The 15,852-nt window shown below is 45.1% G+C and overlaps 1 protein-coding gene across 3 annotated transcripts in view; it reads right to left on the bottom strand.

Moving 5' to 3' along the window:
* Positions 1-15,423, bottom strand: part of tmod1 (tropomodulin 1) — a 74,944-nt gene extending 59,521 nt beyond the window's left edge. The window contains exon 1 of one of the 3 annotated variants that reach the window (XM_055632755.1): positions 15,053-15,423. The gene's annotated coding sequence lies outside the window, so the exon portion shown is untranslated. The remainder of the gene's footprint in view (positions 1-15,052) is intronic. The other 2 variants (XM_055632753.1, XM_055632754.1) reach the window with 2 other exon arrangements.
* Positions 15,424-15,852: the final 429 nt, after the last annotated feature.

Raw genomic sequence — 15,852 nt, forward strand, 5'->3', positions numbered from 1 at the left:
GAAGAAGATTTAAGATTTTTAACAGAATCTAGGGAAAAGTGGCCAGGTATTGGCAGATGGAACTTAACTCAGACACGTGCAAAGTGTGGCATTTTGGAAGTTAAACCAAGCCAGGATTTACATAGTAAATGGCCCTAAAGAGTGTAATAGAACAGAAGGACCTGGTGCTACACATACATAATTGCCTGAAACTGGAGGTTTGGGCAGATAGGGAGTGAAGAAGATCCTTGCTTTCATCAGTCAAGGCACTAAGTATAAAATTTGGGTTCTCATGTTATGACATTGCTGCAGCCCTAGTTGTAGTATTGTGTGCAGTTCTGGTCACCTAGCTATAGATATTGATAGTATTGTAACATGTACCAAGATACAGTTAAATGCCTTCTTTGCATGCTATCCAGTCAAATCACACTATACCTGAATGCAATCAGGACACACACATGTACAACAGGTAGTGCAAAGAGAACAATACCAGAGTAGAGAACATATTATTACAGCATTATAGCATTGCAGTTACAGGGAAAAATTCCAAGGTCTGTAATGAGGATGGAAGATTGGGACTACACCCTGGCTGATGAGACAGAGTTTGATAACAGCGGGGAAGAAATTATTCCTGAAACTGGTGGTACGTGCTTTCAAGCTTTTTCTTCTGCCCACAGAAGAGGGATGTAAAGGGAATAACCAGAATGATAAGGTCTTTGTTTATGTATGCTGCTTTCCCCAGCAGAGTGAAGTGTAGGTGGAGTTGATAGTAGGGAGGCGAGTTTGTGTATTAGACTGGGCTACATCTACATCTCTCTGCAGGTTTCTGGGCAGAGCTGTTGTCAAACCAAGATCTGATGCATCCCATTAGGATGTTTTCTCTGGTGCATCTATAGAATTTGGTAACAGTTGTTAGAAATATGTTGAACTTCTTTAGACTTCTGAGAAAGTAGAGGCATTGTGCGTGTTTTTTTGGTCGATGCTTCAATGTTGTTGGTTGAAGTCAAATTGCTGGTGATATTTACACCTAGGAATTTGAAGCTCTCAACCATCTCCACATCAGCAAGATTGATGATGATTGGGGTATATCACTCCACCTCAGTTCCAGAAATCAATAACAAACTCCTTTGCCTTACTGACATTGAAGGAGATCTTCTTGTCTTGACAACATATTACTAAGTTCTCTGTCTCCATCCTGTTATCTCTCTCGTCAATGTTCAAGATCTTGTTCACTGCAGTGGGGTCATCTGCAAACTTATAAATGGGGTTAGAGCAGAGTTTGGCCACACAGAGTATATTAAATTATAGTAAGGGCCTGAGAATTCATCCTTGCCGGGCAACTGTGTTGAGAATTACCATGGAGGATGTTTTATTGTCTATCTTCACTGATTGTGATCTCTGGGTCAGGAAGTCAAGGATCCAGTGTCAAAAGCAGGTGCTAATTCCTTGTTCAGGACTGTAACAAATGCTGTTCTCTTGTTCAAAATGGGAAGTCTGGATAGGAGAGGGTGGGAAGTGTTCTTTGAGGAGAAAGGCAAGACTTTATTGAAATGTATAAAATATAGTGGTCTAGATAAGATAGATTTTATCACCGTATAATGGTACACGTGATAATAATAAACCAATACCAACAATATCGAAATGTATGATGAGGCTAATGAAGGGGATGAAGACTAGGAAGTTCACTGACAGATGGAAAAGTATTGAGAGAGACATGAAGGAAAACATTTTTTCAAAGAAAAGCAATGTGTGGTTGATATGTATGGAGAAGAAAAGTTTGCAAGGTTAGAACTGGCACAGTCACAATGGGACAATGATCTCTTTCTGTGCAGTAACCATTTTGACATTCTCCTCATCAGTCAATCTCCAAATGTTGATTTGGGGAAATTACAATGTCAATACATTGAACGTCAAGAATATAGAAAATAGAGGTTGTAGTCTGCCTTTATAACTGAGGAGAGTACGTGCCTTGATTGCTAAATCTCTCCTCACAGGGTGGATCTGCATTACCAATAATCAATTCAGTAAATTTCACTGCATTCCCTCTATTGCAAGTCAAGGCAAGGTGGTTAGACTGTTGTTGGAAGTGGTCATTACTTGAGAGTAGTATAGCATTAAAATAACTTTCCCACTTAACAATACAAGCCTAAATGTTAACACAGCTTTGCTGTAATCATGCACAGTTACTCAGTTTTTTCACCTTTTCACCTTTCACCTATGCCAGTTCTCAGAGCAAATCCATTATTTCCATTCCCCCACTTTTTCTCCCTATAATTTACTCTTGCGCATGCCAAAAACTCCACCCTGGTTTTCCTGCCACTCACCTGCACTCGGGTTAATTTTCTGAGGCCTTTCAACCTACCAGTCTCTGGGACATAAAGCAAACTGCTTGAGGGTCTCAAATGGGTTAGACACCATATGGGGATGGAAAGGAATTGTTGACACTTTGTGTTGAGGCCCTACATCAGGACCGTGTATGGAGGGAGGACAGCCAGTATTAAGGAGAAAAGGGGAGGGGCAGGGCAGGGTCTGGTGTGAGATAGGTGGACCTCTGATCTATCAGGCCTTGCCTCACCTTGCCTCACCCTACCTCTCTGTACTGGTTGACCTACCTCAATCCTTTTACAGGGCCCCAATCCAAAATGTCGACAATTCCTTTTGGTCCACAGATGCTACTCGACCTGCTGAGCTCCTCCAGCAGTTTGCTTTTTCCTTCAGATTCCAGCATCTGCAGTCTACATCCTCAAGTCACTTTGCTAATGACTGAGAAATGTATGTTTAGGTCATGCTCTGGGTTTGTTCTTCTACACTTCTCATTGAACTACGCCTAGAACTAGGGCTGGTCACCTTACTTAATAGCAATGGCCAAGTTCCTGAAATGATACGAGTTTATTGGGAAGGATACAATGCCCAAGTCGTGGATGTCAAGTTTTGAGCTGGTAAGTTTGTTCTGCGTATAGCCCGTGTGGAATGGGATACATTCAGAGCACAACGTGGATGGTGTCCTCAAAATATAGTTAAAGGTCTTCCTCGAAAAATGTTCTCTGCTGCAATCACTCTTGGCAATACTGTCACAGACGATGGATAGACACAAAATGCTGGAGTAACAGCAGGCCAGGCAGCATCTCTGGGGAGAAGGAATGGGTGATGTTTCGGGTCGAGACTCTTCCTCAGACCAATGCCACCGCAGTCCTGTCACAGACAATTCCACATGGAAATGATAGTTCAACGGAGGTGCTCTCTCACCAGTGAACAGAAATGGGGGGATGGGGGTGTTGGATGAGTAGGAGAGTAGATAGTGGATGCAGTCAGTGGTTATTAGTGGACGATAATAAAGTGTGATCCAGGGACAATTGCGGAGTATGGACAGAGAAAATCAATAACGGGATGAACTGCACTACTGGGAGTAATTATCATGCCTCCCAGTAGTTGAAGCGGTACTTAATCAAGAACAAAGAGATACTTGTAGCAAAGTTAATGGTTTGATCTCCAAAGGTAAAAACAAAACAAAATGTCAAATATAGCTCAAACCACAGAATGTATTCATGTTTCTGAGAGGCATATATTGTGGAATTAACGAGAGAACAGGCTGTTTTAAGATCTTCGCATCAACAATGGGATAAAGATAATTAGCATTCTTGTAGCAATGATTCACTAAGAACGTCTAATCAAAATGTGATAGAACTATAAACGACGTTTGGAGGTTGCACATCACACCCTTAAATGTAAATAATACCAAAAGTAACGAGGGGAGAGCTGGTAAATTTAATTGAGAAATTTGCCCAGAGATAAACTATGGTAGATACTTAAAGAACAATGTTTAATGAAATATTTCAGAATTCTCAATGACTTTACATTCCATCCAGAGATGGCATTTGCGTGGGATTATTTATCCATCCAAGAATAATTTCACAGATTACAAAATTAAAACGTGTTGCCATGAAGCTCAGGCTTTGGGGAGATTTAGAAATGAATGAACCATATAATCTGGTTGTCTTCCTTGGTCATCAAATCTAAATCCAATTGATGTTTTTTTTCTTCAGGCACAGATTCCAGAATAACGGAATTTTAATTCCACTGCTCCTCTAGTAAGATTTGAACTCAAGCCTTGAGATTACTGAACTGGTAACTTAACTGCTGCATTATCATTATGTAGCCCTGTGTAACTTCATATTAGTTTTTCTTATTAAGAAATTTATATAAGTTTTGCTGTGAATATGTGTTCTGCATTTTGATTTGTTGTTAATGAGTTAGATCATTTTTCCTGTGTGGTGATTGGTTTGGGGGCAGGAGCTGGGAATTGTGGGTAATCGAAGTCCAGGAGAGAGAGAGAAGAAGTCCAGAAGAAGCCTAGGCTAACTGCTACCCCTTCAGCTCGGAGGGGTGGATTGAAGACTGTCACTGTTTGGACTTTGTGATTGCGAGGAGAGTCAGAGCAGCGGTTGGCTGAGCCCTGGAGACAACGAGGGAGAAGGAAGATTTCTGCCACATGGGGTCCTCTCTGGTCAGCCAACTCCCCGCCATCTTGTGAGCTTCTGCACTGTGCACTTGTCGACTCCCACTGTATTTGGCCGCGACGCTCTCCAGCTTCGACCAGGCCTGCAACGTGGGGTTATTCTAGTTTTGTTTTTAATGTTGCCGGCTTGTGTGAGTGAGTGTGTGGGCCCACATAGTAATTAATACTTAAAGGTACTATAAAAAGATTGATTTATTGAGTGTTGGTTTTTTTTGAATATCTGTGTGAGAAACACCAGTAAAACACCTATTAAAGTTTACGAACCTGGGGCGCAGCTCATGTAGAGGGCAAAGAAGCACTACAATTACACCTAATAACATGGCACTGGGACAGAGTTACTGGAGACATCACATACATGATTACTGGAGGTAGTAAATTCATTGGGAGAGAGCTTTGAAGTTTAATGACATTTTAGGAATACCCAGTTGATCCAGAGAAAACATATTCAACTATTCAAGCAAGAAAGCAGAGATGTGCAGTCCATTTATCCAGATATATGTTGCTGGAATCCACTATTAGAAAATGTTTTATGGTCTATGCCCTGGAACACAGAGACACACCGAGTAGAGCTGCTGCCTCACAGCTCCAGAGACCTGGGTTTGATCCTGACTCTCAGAGTTGTCTGTGTGGAGTTTACATATTTTCCCCATGACCGTGTTGGTTTTCCCTGGATGTTCCAGTTTCCTCCCACAAATTGCCCCGAGCATACAGGTCCAACTTGTCCATGGAAACATTTTCATAAATCCTCTTTGAAACCTTTCTAGCTGAATGACATATAGCAGGGTGACCAGAACTGTACATATTACTCCAACAGGAGCTTCACCAACAAAACATCCCATCTCCTAAGTTCTGTACCCTCATTGATGAAGGCTAGCATGCCAAACACTTTCTTCAAGACCCAGTCAACCTGTGACAAGACTTTCAGGGAACTATGAACTGGTACCTGCTCTACAACACTCCCCAGGGCTCTACACTTCACTGTGAAAGTCCTACCCTGGTTTAACTTCCCAAAATGCAAACACCATGCATTTAGGTGAAGTGAATGTCATCTGTAATTCCTTGGCCCACTTACCCATCTGGTAAAGATCCCACAATAATTGTTTTGGAAGGAACTGCAGATGGTGGTTTACACCGAAGATAGACACAAATTGCCAGAGTAAAGGGGCTGTCCCACTTGGGCGACCTAATCTGCGAGTTTAGAAGAGTGTCTTCGACCTTCAAACTTGCAGCATGGTCGACACGTGGTCCTAGGAGGTCGTATGAGGTTGCTGGAACTCCCCTTCATGCTCGAGGGAAGTTCCCGAATACTCGTGGCCTCAGCTAGGCCGTGGAAAATGTTTCAGCATGTTGAAAAAATTTCCGCAAGTAAATTTTGGTCAGTATGGTTCTTTTGAAGTCGTGGTGCAGTCGTTGGGTCCTTATTTAGTTACAGGCAGTCGAGGGCAGCCGTAGGCAATCTCCTTCGCTGACCGGGCATTTTGATTGGCTCATTGGAGTTTTCAGGACCAAGGAAAACCTACCAGTAGGTAAACTGCCCGCTAAACTTTATTACACTTCTTAAAAGTGTCTCCACTCCTTCTCCCCCCCTTCTCTTCCTCCCTCCCACCTTCCCCCCCGCGCTCTCTAAAGGACTTACCGTTACTGTGCAGCCGTTTTACCTTCCTCCTCATCGCGGGTGTGAATTTCAGACAGCGCTCCCCCGTTTTCCCTGGCCCCCACCTTTGCGGTGTGTGTGTGTGCGCACGCGTGCGTGCGGTCGATCCAGCTCAAGGTTTTCCAGGCGAGTGCCCTCGAGCTAGAAGGTCGAAGACACCCCTCTTAACTCGCGGATTAGGTCGCCCAAGTGGGACAGCCCCTTAACTCAGCGGATCAGGCAGCATCTCTGGATAGCAGGAATGGGTGACATTTCGGGTTGAGACCCTTCAGAAGACCCTTCAGTCTCGACCCTAAACACCACCCATTGCTTCTATCCAGAGATGCTGCCTGTCCCGCTGAGTTACTCCGGCATTTTGAGTCTATCCACTATAATTGTTGATCTGTCAGAGGGGTGAGAGCCAGTATAAATAAGTGTGGAGTAGTAGTGGAGCAGGAGTTGGTTAGTGATAGGTGGATCTAGGTGAGAGTGGTGAATCTCTGGAACTCTCTGCCACAGAGGGTAGTTGAGGCCAGTTCATTGGCTATATTTAAGAGGGTGTTAGATGTGGCCCTTGTGGCAAAAGGAATCAGGGGGTTATGGAGAGAAGGCAGGTACGGGATACTGAGTTGGATGATCAGCCATGATCATATTGAATGGCGGTGCAAGCTCGAAGGGCCGAATGGCCTACTCCTGCACCTATTTTCTATGTATCTATGAGAAGGGGATGATTGATAGATGGAATCAAATGGAGGAGGGAAGGATGGAGATCGCGACAGACTCTCCAGGAAGAATATGACGCGCTATTCTTCGAGTTTGCATTCGGCATCATCCTGGCAGTGGAGAGGATGAGGACAGACAGCTCTGCCTGCAGATATTGGCATCTTGAACAGAAAATAAAATGCTGGAAGAAATTTGCTGGCCAGGCAGCATCTGTGGAATGATGGACAGCCAACAATTTGCGTTGGGACTTCTGGCTGATTGGAGTAGGGAATAGAAAGCTGGAAAAGAAAGGTAAGGATGGGGCAAAGTTTGGCAAATAATAAATGGATACAAGTGAGGGGGGGGGGGGGGGGGGGGGGGGGTAATTGGCAGATTGGTGGACTATGTACAAAGGATGGAGGTGAAAAAAAAGATTAAAAGAGAAATATGGGACCGGGTATGAGAGGTGAACATATCGTGCGGATAGGAGCAAAGTGTCTTAGTGACTTGCGCTCGGTCCACCAAGGCCTGCTGAAGTTTCTGGTTGTTAACCATTTTAACTCCATTTCCCATTCACATGCGACCTTTCTATCCTGGGTCTCCTCCATTGCCCGAGTGAGGCCACGTGCAACTGGAGGAACAGCACCTCATATCCTACTTGGGTGCCTTACAACCTAAAGGGCCCGTCCCACTTAGGCGATTTTTTTAGGAGACTACAGGCGACTAGGCGGTTGCCACATGGTCGCCGTGGTGTCGCCTGTATGATCTCCTCAATCGCCCAAAGAATCTGAGTCTTTCTGGTCCCCGCAGAATTTTGAATTGTTCAAAACTTTTTGGCGTCCGTTGGCTTGACGCCAATGGGGGTAGCCTGATGTAGCCTGATGTACCATGATGTAGCTGCTGATGCCACGATGTAGGATGTCACCAGGATAACGTAGGTAGTTGCCGGTGATGACATCGGTGAATTCCATTAAAGTCATATTATAGATAATTTAAATGTTGATGTTATTATATTTTTGTATGCACTGTTTAATGTCGTAGGGGCATACAGTTGCCGGTTTTTCGGCGACCTGCAACGACCACGACAGTCGCGGCAGTCGCCTAAAAAATCGCCAGTGGGACAGGCCCTTAACGGTATGAACATTGAACTCTCTAATTTTAGGTGATAACCTGCCATTTTTTCACCAGTCTCTTTCCTGTGCGTGCCCCTATCCCCACCCTGGTGCACATTCTCCCATTATGCTGCCCCCTTGTCCCCTTCCACCTAAATCCCTTCACATTTATGCTCCTCTCCTTGCCTTATTTGACGCTTTTGTTTTTTTTTATTCCTCGTGCTACCCTTATGTAGCCTTTGCCCACCCACCTGCTAATCAGAGCCCTCCCTCACCTGTATTCACCTGTCACTTGCCAAGCTTTGTCCCGCCCCAACCTCTTCCAGATTTCACTCCCCTACTCCAATCAGTCTGAAGACGGGACCCACCATAAACATAGCCTATCCATGTCCTCCAGAGATGCTGCCTGACCCACTGAGTTACTCCTGCACTTTGTATTCTACACTACATCCCAGTTCTACGTCATCAAGCAAGCCGAGTGTTAGGTCCAGAAAACAACAATTGGAAGCAGTGAGATGCATGGAAGGTTCAACATTAAATGAGAGCAGCCTGTCAAAAAATCAGTGAGGCTGAACATTTTTGAGTCAACTGGCAAAGGATGCACTCTGATCATGATTGGCAATTTTAATGGTGCAGTTCCAGGGAAAACTATTGATAAAAGCTGGTTGTTCTGTCATATTTTTGGACCAATGAAGTTGACGGTAAAATGGGCATTAATTATATAGAATTTAGACCTAACATCTGTGGTAGGAAAGCTACTGTAGAGGTTTCTGAGGGATAGGCTATACATGCATTTGCAAAGGCAGGGTTTGACTAGGGGTAGTCAAAATAGTTTTGGCAGGCTGCTCTGGAAGGTTAGTTTGCATGCGATCTAGAGGGAGCTAACTAATTGGATACAGTATTGGCTTCATGGCATTAAGCAGAGGGCGATGGTGAAAGGTTATTTTTCTGACAGGATGCCTGTGACTAATGGTGTGTCTCAAGAATCGGTGGTGGGTTAATTGCAGTTTGTAGTTTATATCAATGATTTGAATGAGAATGTACAAGGCATGGTTACTAAGTCTGTAGATGACACTAAAGTAGATAGTATCATAGACAGTGAAAATTATTAGCAAGAATGACAGCAGATCTTAATCAGCTGGGCAAGTCGGCTAAGGAATGGCTAATGATGTTCATTTAAGGTGTTGCATATTGGGCAGGACTCTGGAACCAGGGCAGAACAAGGGAAATCAGGGATAGTATCAAAGCAAAGGATGATGCGTACAAATTAGCCAGAAAAAGCAGCATACCAGAGGACTGGGAGAAATTCAGAGACCAGCAGAGGAGGACAAAGGGCTTAATTAGGAAAGGAAAAATAGATTATGAAAGAAAACTGGCAGGGAACATAAAAACTGACTGCAAAAGTTTTTATAGATATGTGAAAAGAAAGAGATTAGTTAAAACAAATGTAGGTCCCTTGCAGTCAGAAACAGGTGAGTTGATCATGGGGAACAAGGATATGGCAGACCAACTGAATAACTACTTTGGTTCCGTCTTCACTAAGGAAGACATAAATAATCTGCCGGAAATAGCAGGGGACCGCGGGTCAAAGGAGTTGGAGGAATTGAGTGAAATCCAGGATAGTCGGGAAGTGGTGTTGGGTAAATTGAATGGATTAAAGGCCGATAAATCCCCAGAGCCAGATAGGCTGAATCCCAGAGTACTTAAGGAAGTAGCTCCAGAAATAGTGGATGCATTAGTAATAATCTTTCAAAACTCTATAGATTCTGGAGTAGTTCCTGAGGATTGGCGGGTAGCAAACGTAACTCCACTTTTTAAGAAGGGAGGGAGACAGAAAACGGGGAATTACAGACGTTAGTCTAACATCGGAAGTGGGGAAACTGCTAGAGTCAGTTATTAAAGATGGGATAGCAGCACATTTGGAAAGTGGTGAAATCATTGGACAAAGTCAGCATGGATTTACAAAAGGTAAATCATGTCTGACGAATCTGATAGAATTTTTCAAGGATGTAACTAGTAGCGTGGATAGGGGAGAACCAGTGGATGTGGTGTATCTGGACTTCCAGAAGGCTTTCGACAAGGTCCCACATAAGAGATTAGTATACAAACTTAAAGCACATGGCATTGGGGGTTCAGTATTGATGTGGATAGAGAACTGGCTGGCAAACAGGAAGCAAAGAGTAGGAGTAAACGGGTCCTTTTCACAATGGCGGGCAGTGACTAGTGGGGTACCGCAAGGCTCAGTGCTGGGACCCCAGCTATTTACAATATATATTAATGATCTGGATGAGGGAATTGAAGGCAATATCTCCAAGTTTGCAGATGACACTAAGCTGGGGGGCAGGGTTAGCTGTGAGGAGGATGCTAGGAGACTGCAAGGTGACTTGGATAGGCTGGGTGAGTGGGCAAATATTTGGCAGATGCAGTATAATGTTGATAAATGTGAGGTTATCCATTTTGGTGGCAAAAACAGGAAAGCAGACTATTATCTAAATGGTGGCCGATTAGGAAAAGGGGAGATGCAGCGAGACCTGGGTGTTATGGTACACCAGTCATTGAAAGTAGGCATGCAGGTGCAGCAGGCAGTGAAGAAAGCGAATGGTATGTTATCTTTCATAGCAAAAGGATTTGAGTATATGAACAGGGAGGTTCTACTGCAGTTGTACAGGGTCTTGGTGAGACCACACCTGGAGTATTGCGTACAGTTTTGGTCTCCAAATCTGAGGAAGGACATTATTGCCATAGAGCGAGTGCAGAGAAGGTTCACCAGACTGATTCCTGGGATGTCAGGACTGTCTTATGAAGAAAGACTGGATAGACTTGGTTTATACTCTCTAGAATTTAGGGGATTGAGAGGGGATCTTATAGAAACTTACAAAATTCTTAAGGAGTTGGACAGGCTAGATGCAGGAAGATTGCTCCCGATGTTGGGGAAAGTCCAGGACAAGGCGTCACAGCTTAAGGATAAGGGGGAAATCTTTTAAAACCGAGATGAGAAAAACTTTTTTCACACAGAGAGTGGTGAATCTCTGGAACTCTCTGCCACAGAGGGTAGTTGAGGCCAGTTCATTGGCTATATTTAAGAGGGAGTTAGATGTGGCCCTGTGGCTAAGGGGATCAGAGGGTATGGAGAGAAGGCAGGTACGGGATACTGAGTTGGATGATCAGCCATGATCATATTGAATGGCGGTGCAGGCTCGAAGGGCCGAATGGCCTACTCCTGCACCTAATTTCTATGGTTCTATGCTTCTAGGACCTTCACAGTGAACAGTAGAGCAGATAGATCTAGGAGTACAATTACAGAGTTCTCTAAAAGTGACATCACAGGTAGATAGGGTAGTGACCAGACTGATTCCTGGGACGTCAGGACTTTCATATGAAGAAAGACTGGATAGACTCGGCTTGTACTCGCTAGAATTTAGAAGATTGAGGGGGAGATCTTATAGAAACTTACAAAATTCTTAAGGGGTTGGACAGGCTAGATGCAGGATGATTGTTCCCGATGTTGGGGAAGTCCAGAACAAGGAGTCACAGTTTAAGGATAAGGGGGAAATCTTTTAGGACCGAGATGAGAAAATGATTTTTTACACAGAGAGTGGTGAATCTCTGGAATTCTCTGCCACAGAAGGTGGTTGAGGCCAGTTCATTGGCTATATTTAAGAGGGAGTTAGATGTGGCCCTTGTGGCTAAAGGGATCAGGGGTTATGGAGAGAAGGCAGGTACAGGATACTTAGTTGAATGATCAGCCATGATCATATTGAATGGTGGTGCAGGCTCGAAGGGCCGAATGGCCTACTCCTGCACCTATTTTCTATGTTTCTATGAAGAAGGCTTATGGGACACTGACTTTCTTCACTGGCCTGGAATGAGCTGCTGGACAAGATGCTAGAGGCAGCGTGAACTGTTGTGCAACTGTTGCAGCGTTTAAAAAGGCATTTGGACAAATACTAAGGTAGACAAAAATGCTGGAGAAACTCAGCAGGTGAAGCAGCATCTATGGAGCGAAGGAAATAGGCAACGTTTCGGGTCAAAACCCTTCTCCAGACTGATATTTACTAATACTAAGTTAAGAAAGGTGGAGAGGGATAAGGGGTCTAATGCAGTCAAATAGAAATGGCATGGGGGTTAGGATCATTGCCAGCATCGTAGTTGGGCAAATAAGGCCATTTTTGTGCCATGCATTTCAGTGTTTCTTGATTCACTTTTCTTGATCTAGTTAAAATCCTGTCAGAAAGTTAAGAATTAAATTTTGAATGTGACACTAAATAGATTAGAAAAGGTCACAATTTTGCTCCAATTAAGGTGAAACATTTTCAAATACATAGCTGAGGGTGCCCCTCAATTCCCCAGAATTAAGAGAATGAGTCTCTTGGCTCAGAAATTGAAAACTGAGTAGATTCCATCAATAGTTCAACACCTTGCTGAATTTCTTGCTTAGATGCGGTCAGATTAGCAAAAAAGGAAAACTGTTGTGCAACTTCACTGTACACAGTACCTCTTCTTTTTAAATTGGTTTCAAGTGTATCTAGTATAGGAATATAGGATTGTATCCTAAACTTATCTCTTGAATAGAGTTTATCTAAAGCATCAGGACCAGGTGCACTTCCATCATTTCCTTGCCATTTCCTTACTCTTTGTCTCCCTGTGACAGTTCTGTAGTTAACATCTGGCAAGGTGGCCTTTGCTTGTTGCTCAAGCTCATCAAAATCTTCTCTAATCCTGAAGTGAACTGTACAAACTTGCACAAGTACTCAATAACAGTTTGGATTTCTGAATGGCTTTGTTTACCTTGTGGAAATGACCCAGCAGACGGGTCCAAAAATGCAGCATAAACACAAATTGCAGTTCTTCCATTTTCTGCAAAAGATTGTTAGCTTGAAGCCTGATATCACCCTTCATATTAACATCAGAGTACTAAGTAGATTAGACTGAGGGCATCAGTGATAGCGCTGTAACTTTCCAAAATAGCTTCTGTGGCTTTTGCATGTGCCCCCCACCTAGTGTCTGACAAATATGTAGGCATTTTTGACTGAGGTTGCAAAAATGATTTTAGAACTGCCCATCTCTTTGTGGAGGATGAAAAGAAGGTATACATTTCATTGATAATTCCAAAACAGTTCACTGCATCAAGGCAGCAATCAACAGCCAAACGGCCCACCAAATTTAATGAGTGAGCAACGCATGGAATAAATCTTGCAAATTTGTTTTTTTCGAGGATTTTTTGCTGCATACCCTTGTACCTACCAGCCATGTTGGCAGCATTGTCATAAGACTGCCCTCGGAAGAAGAACTCCAACTCATTGAGGTGGGGAGGGAGGGGAATAAAGGTGAGGCCTCTGCTGCAGGCAGACCATTCAGTATCTGAGAGGGGGAGGTCAGGGGGGATGGTGAACACATGGCAGGGATGGGGGTTGGGGCTGGAGGAAAGCAGGTGGGTGGACTGAGGCCGAGGCGATGTCTGGGGGGGGGGGGGGGGGGGGGGTGGGGGGGTCAGGGGGTGGGGGGGGGGGGGGGGGGGTATGAGGACTGTAGTGTGGATGGGGAAGAGCTGGGGTCACATGGTTTGAAGGGAATGGGGAAGACCCAGTGGAACAGCCACTGAGGTTACTAGGATTCGGGGGATTAGCACTAAGACCCAGCGCAGTCAAACTCAGGGGAGTTGGAGTCTGCAGGTGGAGGCTTCAGGCCCGGCGCTGAGTCCAGGCTGCAGGTAAGGCGATGGCTGCGGGCTGCTGGTGGGCGGTGGAGTGGCGAGGGTCAGCAGGCAAAGCGTGGGAGGTCCCGGTGGCTGGGAGACCAGCCCCATCAGAGACTGTGAGCAGAGTTAACTAGAGAAAGGACCATTCCGCCTATTGTAGCGGGTGGCTGCTCGTTCCCACCCACCCTTTACCCCGCCCGGAGCCTTATCTCTTCTGCCCTGAAGCAGGCAGGTCGGGCACAGTCGGAGCTGGTTCTGACATTGTTAAACTTGCAGCCGTGCACCGACTCGAACACTCCTGACTGTTGAAAAGACAAGGCTCAGAAAATACGAATATGTCAAAGTTTTATACACCTTGGTGGAGCGGGCCGAGGCCCCCTAGATCTCGAGGCCATCAGCTTAAACTTGTCTAGCTCATCATACCGTAAATCCCAGCAGCCCTCTATCCTTCTCTCAAGCTAACTACATTAAGTCAATAAACATATCGTAGGCTGAATGACAGCCAAGCACATTTTAGTCAAGTTAAGATTGGTCTACACATCTGCAGTTAATAGATCTGCACTCTGCGTGATCCTGAATAGGTCAAACACTACGTAACAAAATAACGTGCATTTATGCAACGCTTTTACCAACTTCGGGCTGTCTTGAATGGCCAACCAGTATTTTGAAGTGCAGTTATGACCAAAATAGAAATATAACACGCCAAGGTCATACACAGAAAGCATTATGAGTTTTTTAATAATGTTGGTTGTCGGAGGAGTATTAAGTAGGACATATGTTAAAGTACAGCAGTGCAATATCTCAAGTCTGCCCAGGTGGAGGGGGTGTCTCTTTTTCATCTGAACAGTTAGTGCCTAGTAAATTCTCCCTGTGGGATATGAAGACGCCTTTCAACCTCAGGACTGACGAATCCACTATCATTCAGTGCAAAACTGCTGCGACTGAGCACTACAGGCAACTAAGTACGGGAGGACTTAACGCTCATTCGCAAGTTTAAAAATACACACACCTTTGATTCAGGGCTGTTTGATAAGAAATCACTGGTGACTTTAAATCGAAAAAACGTTGTGTACTTATTTTGATTAATGGCAATCTTTAAACAAATCTTCTTCTTTTCTTGCGTATGGCGTGAACAGTTGTAAAACAACTTGTTCTATTTGATCTTATTTGATTGTGCACGCCGACGCCGGGTTGATCGCATTAGTCGAAACAGGGCGGACCGCGTGAAGGTTGCAATCTCCCACGTAAAGAGCAATAGACAAGAACACTTTCGTGACTTTCCAAGCAAGCAGGGCAACACGACCTCGACAGGAGACATGGAGGTACAAAGTGTGTCAGCGCTGGGCACACATGGCAAGAACCCCACCCGCCGTGAGGGAGGACTCGCCGCAAGTTCGACCGAACTAACTCACATCAAACGGTTCCTTTGTGTCCGCTTTATTTTCTAAATACAATTACACAGGAGCGTCGTCCCTTACCGGTCTCGCCAAAGCCCGCTCTAGAGTCATTTAATGTCAACCCAGCTCTGGGCGCGCTGCTGCCCGCGCTTTCTCGCTCAGACCGCCGGCCCCCGGTGTGGAAGGGACAGTGAGGGGGGGGGAGAGTGAGGGGGAGCCGGCCTGCGGTAGTTCGGTTCCCAATCCGATTCGCGGCACCAGATTGTTGGCCATTTAAAGCAAGTGACGCGCGGCGCCGCCTTCCTGGGGCTATTTTTAAACATGTAGCAAAATTAATGTTTGCAAAGCTGTAAATTCGGCCAAAGGCGAGCCGCTCGGGTGTTCAATGTGGCGGAGCCGGGGAAAATATAGGTCGCTTAGCTTCAGCTCTGTTTTGTCGCCCGGTGAATATTTTGACCAGATATGGCGAGGCAGACTGAGTAGCCGTCCTCACCGGCCTGGGCAGGGCCGGGGCTCTAGAGGCAGGAAGCCAGCTCCTGGCTTCAGCTCCGCCGGTAACCAGAATAATCCCACCACAACATCTTCCAACCCCTCATCCTCAACGTATCCCACCTCCTTGAATATCACCAAGACACCCGAGTATCTCCACTCCTGAAAGCGCCCAAAGTGTTCCCCATCCCCCCAGATCAACCTCTCCTACCCACCCACTCCCCCCAAACATCCCTGTGCACCCTCCCCATGTCCCCAGACTCACCACTGTCATCCACTTTAAATCCCTCAACCCCCACCTTCCCAACAGCCCCAACTGCAACCTT

This window comes from Leucoraja erinacea, chromosome 3, assembly GCF_028641065.1.
Source record: "Leucoraja erinacea ecotype New England chromosome 3, Leri_hhj_1, whole genome shotgun sequence".
Lineage (NCBI taxonomy): Eukaryota > Metazoa > Chordata > Chondrichthyes > Rajiformes > Rajidae > Leucoraja > Leucoraja erinaceus.